Raw genomic sequence first — 6,867 nt, 5'->3', positions numbered from 1 at the left:
AGTGTCTCACCATATTTAACTTAGAAGCCGATCTCTGAAATAAATATTTAATCAAATTTGTAACATGGGTGGATTTGGATTAATAATGTTAAACATCGTTTGCGATCCAAGTCTAAACCTCTAAGAACAGATAAGTTGAATTTGGAATCAATAATGTTAAGTTCTGTTTGCAATTCCAAATTTAATTTCTAAAGAACACAATAGGTTGTTAGGAAAGGTTCGGGACTTGTATAAAATTTTTGTATAGGGGAACCGGTACGATATTCCGAGCAGCAACCAACACATATACCTAGAGAAAAGAAAATGTGCTTAACTATTTAAAAGATTTAGTTAAAACAGAGAGGAGTCGCAGTGATAGGGATAAAAGAGAGTCACCTCGTGAGAGGAGTCTCGTCGGCGTTGAGGCCAAGAAGCCAAAGAATGTGAGAGGAGTCACAGTGAAGGGTCGAAAGCCTCACCGTCATGTTGCTAGAGAAGCATCGGGAGCAATGGAGGTGAGTCTTTGACGAAGGAGGCATGTCTTTGATGAAGGAAGGGAGGCTTTTTTCGCACTCGGGACTTTGTGAAATATTTAGGTCTAAGGAAATTAATATTTTAACCAAAATATCTATTGTTTTGAAACCCAAAAAAGTGAAAAAGGCAACAGTCAGAAAAATCATTATCGTAGCCCTTGTAACAACAGTTAAACACAATGATTTTAAAAATCCATTGTCGTAGTCCCTCTAAACAACGCTAAAAGACAACAGCTTTTCTAAAATTATTATCTTTGTTAAAAAAAATTCAAAAAGATAATGATTTTTGTTAAAACCGTTGTTAAAGACTCTCAAACAATAGTTTTCCCTCAAAACTATTATTTTTAACTGTTGTTGATTGCAGATTTTCTTGTAGTGTAACATTCCATTATATTCATATCTTCCATCATTACTTAGCTTTATCTTTCTCATTTCTTTTCTTATACACTATCATTTTCTTTAATTCATGTTTTTCTTATATTGTAAATAAGCCTTCATTATTTTATTGTGCATTCTTATCTTTATGATAGTGGTTAAGATTAGAAGAAAAACAACCATATGGTAGTGCATGAACCATGAGTAGTGATCCTGTCCGAATCAAGAGTCAGCGGATGCTGGGCACGTGGCGCTCTCTGCTGGATCCTCGAGTGCTCCGGCGAACCTGCAACAAAACCGAGCTGGGAGGGGTGTCCCGGCGACGGTCCTCCGACGCTCAAGTCAGGTAAGTGTTGGAGAAAGTGGCTGCCAAATTCGTATTCTGCGTACCTTTGGCGAAGTAATAGCCTCTTTATATAAGACGGAGAAGGAACCGATGCACGCCCACCGAGGTGCGTACGTGTCAGCAACCCATACCACGGTATGCACTTGTCAGAGAGCTTACCTGACACCATGCTGCCACAGTCCGAGCATGTTCTTTGATGGGACGGCAGGACCACCCGTTGTCAGACTAGAAGTATGGCACAGCCATACGACTTGACGGCTGTCAGAAGATGTCCCCGTCTTTTACCCACCGTCTGACTGGGGTGCCCGGCCCGCCGAGCGGGCAATGAACGTCGTCCGGATTTGCGCCGTCCGGGCGGCACCTCCTTCCGCTCGGTCATTACTCACTCTTTATTTGAGCGTCGGAACCCTGGTCCCTACCAGGGTGCCTTTTACTATCAGATTTCCCTTTCTTCTGAGTCCGGTCGGCTCGCCCTTTTCCGGCGAGCCACTGGACCCTTTGACCTCCCCTCAGCGTTGACTCCTTCTTATGGGGTTCCGGATTTTTACCGTCGGATCACTTGCCTTCCTCTCGAGTCTAGTCGAAGGAGGCAAAGTCCGACTGACTGGACTGCCGATCTGTCGAACAATGATCATTGCCTTAGGCCGCTCGGCCAGGCATAAAGATGCTCATCCGTGCGGCGATATCTGTCTGTCCGGCGATACTTTGTCCATGCCTTGTATTTTCTGGGAATCGATGTCCGTTGTTCTCCCATACTACCCATCACGTGCTCTGCGCGAGGTAAGGGGAGCTCATTAAATGCGGCTAGCACCCGGCTGACATGTGGCGACCGTACATTTGTCAGAGTATGGCGGTTACGTCACTTCCGATGGGACAGCCGCCGTTTGAAACGGACGATCCGATGACAACCTCGATATCGACGACCTGGATCGGACGGTGGAGGTTGCTTCCGGGCGGCCCTATAAAGCTTGCGGCTCCGCTTCCGCCGCCGCCTCGCTGCTTCACTCTTCTCCGGCGCTTCTCTGCTCGTATTCTCTTCCGGCAACCTCGCCCCTCAACTCTTCGGCAAACCTCGGCCCTTCGTCGATCATCTTCTTTGTTTGTAAGGCCTTTTCTCTTGTTCCCAGCGCTTTCTTCTTTTTGTTACCCGTTTCCTTCAATCGGCCTCTTCTCCCTTCTTTGCTCACCCCTTCCCTCGGCATCCTATATTCTCGTCCCTTGACCATGACTAGCACTTCACAGTCGACTGGCGGCGCTCCAGGTCTATGGTACACGACCATGGAGAGCCGTTTTGATGAGGAAGACGCCTTGCGTCTCGTCCGGACTTATGACCTGCCGACCGACCACCAAATAGTGTTAGCCACACCAGCCGATCGGCCTCATGAACCGCCGTCCGGCACAGTGCTTTTCTTCCGAGACCAATTTCTGGCCGGACTGCGTTTTCCACCTCACAAATTTTTCTTAGAAGTCTGCAACTATTTCCGCATTCCGCTCGGCCAGGTAGTTCCCAACTCTATTAGGCTGCTGAGCGGAGTGATAGTTTTGTTCAAGCTGAACAACATCCCCTTGGACCCAAAAATATTCCATTACTTTTACTATCCCAAGCAAGCCGAGTGGGGTACCTTTGTTTTCCAGTCTAGGATAGGCTTCGTGCTTTTTGATCATATGCCGAGCTCCAACAAACATTGGAAGGAGCATTTTTTCTATATACGTTTTCCCGAGCGGCCGACTTTCCGCACCAAGTGGCAGACGGCTATGCCCGCGCAACCGGAGCTCGGCAAGTTTAGAGGTGACGCGGACTATCTCCATGCAGCCGAACGGCTAGTCGGTCAGCGCTATCATATTGACGAGATGCTCCTTCCGGGAGTAATGCATATATTCGGCTTGTCTTCTATCCCCGCCGATCTGCCCTACAGCATGAGTAAGTTTCCTTATCTTCCCATTTGTTTTGTTCTAACTGATTTATTTTTTGCTTCTGCAGCTGAAGTCATGTGGCGTGCCAAGGCTACCGAGAAGCTCAAACTGAAAGCTGCTCAGATTGAGGAGGTGACGAACAAGGAGGCCGCCGAGCGGGGCCTTGCTCCATCCGATCCGACCGGTGGAGAAAGTGAGGGGGCACCAACTGTCCCCGAAGCCTCAGATGTCCCTGCCTTTCACAATGAGGCCGCGGGTGACCTGGAACCTCCTACCGAGGCTGAGGTAGGGGGCCGTTCGGCCGATGATGTGCCGCTACGCACTCGGAAGCGCCGAAAACCAGAATCTGCCCCTGCCTCTAATCTTGATGAGCCACTGCCCGAGCGGAGCGCGGGCGCACCGGCGCTATCCGGGACGGTTTCCCTCGAGAGTACCCCAACTCCTCAAGGCTCTCCGAGGGCCAGCTCGGAGGTGCCGCCGTCCAGCCCTTCCAGAACTTACCGTCGTATCAGGCGTATAGGTGAGCTTCCCTCCTCTTCTGCCGGTGGGCCGTCCGATAAGGCCGCTGATTCTCAGAACGAGCCGAGCGGCCAAAACTTGATAAAGACCGTTCTGCGCCTCCCCTCAGAGGCGTACATGGCTGCTGCCGATCGGCCAGTGGTCCCCGAGCAGCAGATTACTCTGACGGGCCCTCTTGCCCAAGCTTGGCTAGATGCTCGGCGTCGCATAGCCAAGATGACTCCCGGGCAGCTCGGCGATAGCAACCTTCAACAGGCCACCGGGGTATGCTCTCCTTTTCTTTATTTGCATATTCGAATTAGGTTTCTAACCTGTGGACATTTGTTGGTAGAACTGGGTGGAGCAGATCGCTATTAGCAATCGATTGGCCGAGCTGGAGGACGAGTTGAAAAAACAAAAAACCGCTGGGGACGCCAGGCAGTCGATGGCCGCTCTAGCGAAGGCCAAAAAATCGCTAGATGCCGAGCGGAAAAGGGCTAACGATTTGGCGAGCAAAGTCGTTCGGCTCGAAACGATGATCAAGCAACCAGAGAAGGAGCTCAAAACGGCGACCACTCGGAAGCAACAGGCCATCAATGATATGGACCGTATGAAGGTGGAGATCAGGGGGTTGGAACAACGCATCAAAGACTTGGACGCCCTGTTGGCCGCCGAGAAGGAGGGCCGCTCGGCGGATCTCCAAAGATTCGACGGAGATCTGGCCGAGCTCCAAGCCGCCAGCGATGCCGCCCATGCCGCGCTCAAGGAATACCAGGAGGGGGAGTCGGCCCGCTCTGACGAGGTGAGGAAAGCGTTCCTTTGTTCGGAGGACTTCGGAGAGAAGTTCACTGACAAGATATCCCTCACGTTCGAGGAGGCGATCAAGGCGGCGGTGGGATATCTAAAGACCAAAGGTCACTTGCCTGCCGAGTTGACCATCCCCCCCCGAAGATATAGCGAGCGTGATGGACACCATCCCCGACGCTCTCTTTGATTTTGATGTCTGAGGAGCGTTTTTATAAACTTTTTTGTATTCCAGCCGTTCGGCCCGGACTATCTCTGTAATGACTTTTTTAGCTTGCGTAATAGATGATCTTCTGTTCCTTTCACCTTTTATTGTAGCAAGAACTTACTAAGTATTCTTTATAACCATTCCGCTCGGCACCTCGCTATGCCAGACAAACGAATTATCTTCAATGTCTCATTACGCGCCTGATCAACCGCTCAGCGCGCAAACTTGTTTGCCTCTTTAATTCCGATTAACCATCCTTTGCTCGGCTCTCGATCTTTAATGACGGTGCTCGTCGGCGCGGAGGTTTATAGCCGATCGGCGCGGCTCTCGATCTTTAACGACGGTGCTCGTCGGCGCGGAAGTTTATAGCCGATCGGCGCGGCTCTCGATCTTTAACGACGGTGCTCGTCGGCGCGGAGGTTTATAGCCGATCGGCGCGGCTCTCGATCTTTAACGACGGTGCTCGTCGGTGCGGAGGTTTATAGCCGATCGGCGCGGCTCTCGATCTTTAACGACGGTGCTCGTCGGCGCGGAGGTTTAAAGCCGATCGGCGCGGCTCTCGATCTTTAACGACGGTGCTCGTCGGCGCGGAGGTTTAAAGCCGATCGGCGCGGCTCTCGATCTTTAACGACGGTGCTCGTCGGCGCGGAGGTGTATAGCCGATCGGCGCGGCTCTCGATCTTTAACGACGGTGCTCGTCGGCGCGGAGGTTTAAAGCCGATCGGCGCGGCTCTCGATCTTTAACGACGGTGCTCGTCGGCCTTCCGCTCGGAGGGTTTATAGACGCCGGCTCCCGGCTCGGATATAAACCTCCCGGCCGATCGGCTCGGGGGCCTTCGGTTTCGAGCTCCCGGCTCGGATATAAACCTCCCGGCCGATCGGCTCGGGGGCCTTCGGTTTCGAGCTCCCGGCTCGGATATAAACCTCCCGGCCGATCGGCTCGGGGGCCTTCGGGTTCGAGCTCCCGGCTCGGATATAAACCTCCCGGCCGATCGGCTCGGGGGCCTTCGGGTTCGAGCTCCCGGCTCGGATATAAACCTCCCGGCCGATCGGCTCGGGGGCCTTCGGGTCACGATGATAATGCCTTATATTCGCTCTTTTGACTTTTCATCTCTGCATTTCAAGTATTTAGTCGAAAAATGAAATACACAGGGTGATTTACAGTGATACACCTTTCACCCCGCCCGGTAAGGCTGGAGGTGGTTCGCGCTCCACGGCCTATCTAGCTGCCGTCCGTCCTCGTCCTCCAGATAATACGCGCCCGAGCGGAGCTTTTCGATGATTTTGAAAGGGCCTGCCCATGGAGCTTCAAGCTTGCCGACGTCGCCGACCGGCTTGACTTTCTTCCAGACAAGATCGCCGACTTGGAACGATCTGGGAATTACGCGCCGGTTGTAGTTTTGCTTCATCCGCTGACGGTATGCCATCAGCCGAACGGACGCCTTTGCCCTCTCCTCTTCTACCAAGTCCAGCTCCATGTCATCATAGCTCTGGATCCGGCTGACTCAACGCCGACGTCGACCGGTATGACAACCTCACCGCCATATACCAACTGGAACGGTGTGACTCCCGTCCCTTCTTTTGGCGTCGTTCGGATGGCCCACAAGACGCTCGGCACTTCATCCGGCCAACTCCCTCCCAAATGGTCGAGCCGAGCGCAGAATACGAAGAATTTCCGTTGGCGACTTGACCGTTGCTCCGAGGATAGGCCACGGACGTGAAATGTTGCTCAATGCCGTAGCTTTGCACCAATCCTCTAACATCTTCCCTGTGAACTGCCGCTCGTTGTCGGACACTAGTCGGCGAGGGATGCCGAACCGACAAATGATGTGTTGCGGATGAATTTTTTAGTGATCTTTGCTAGCGGCTCGGCCTCCACCCACTTGGAGAAATAGTCTACCGCCACTAGTAAGAATTTCCTCTGCCCGGCCGCCATTGGAAATGGACCGACAATATCCATTCCCCATTGGTCGAACGGGCATAAAACGCTTGACGCCTTCATTTCTTTGGCCGGTCGGTGGGAGAAGTTGTGATACCTCTGGCATGAAAGGCAGGTAGATACTGTCCGAGCGGCATCTGTTTGTAAAGTTGGCCAAAAGTATCCGGCCAAGAGGATCTTCTTGGCCAATGAGCGTCCGCCCGGATGACCCCCGCATGATCCTTGATGTACTTCCTGGAGGATGTAAGCTGAGTCCTCCGAGCTTACACAT

The sequence above is a fragment of the Zingiber officinale genome, chromosome 1B (genome assembly GCF_018446385.1).
Source record: "Zingiber officinale cultivar Zhangliang chromosome 1B, Zo_v1.1, whole genome shotgun sequence".
Classification (NCBI taxonomy): domain Eukaryota; kingdom Viridiplantae; phylum Streptophyta; class Magnoliopsida; order Zingiberales; family Zingiberaceae; genus Zingiber; species Zingiber officinale.
This window is presented reverse-complemented; position numbering follows the sequence as displayed.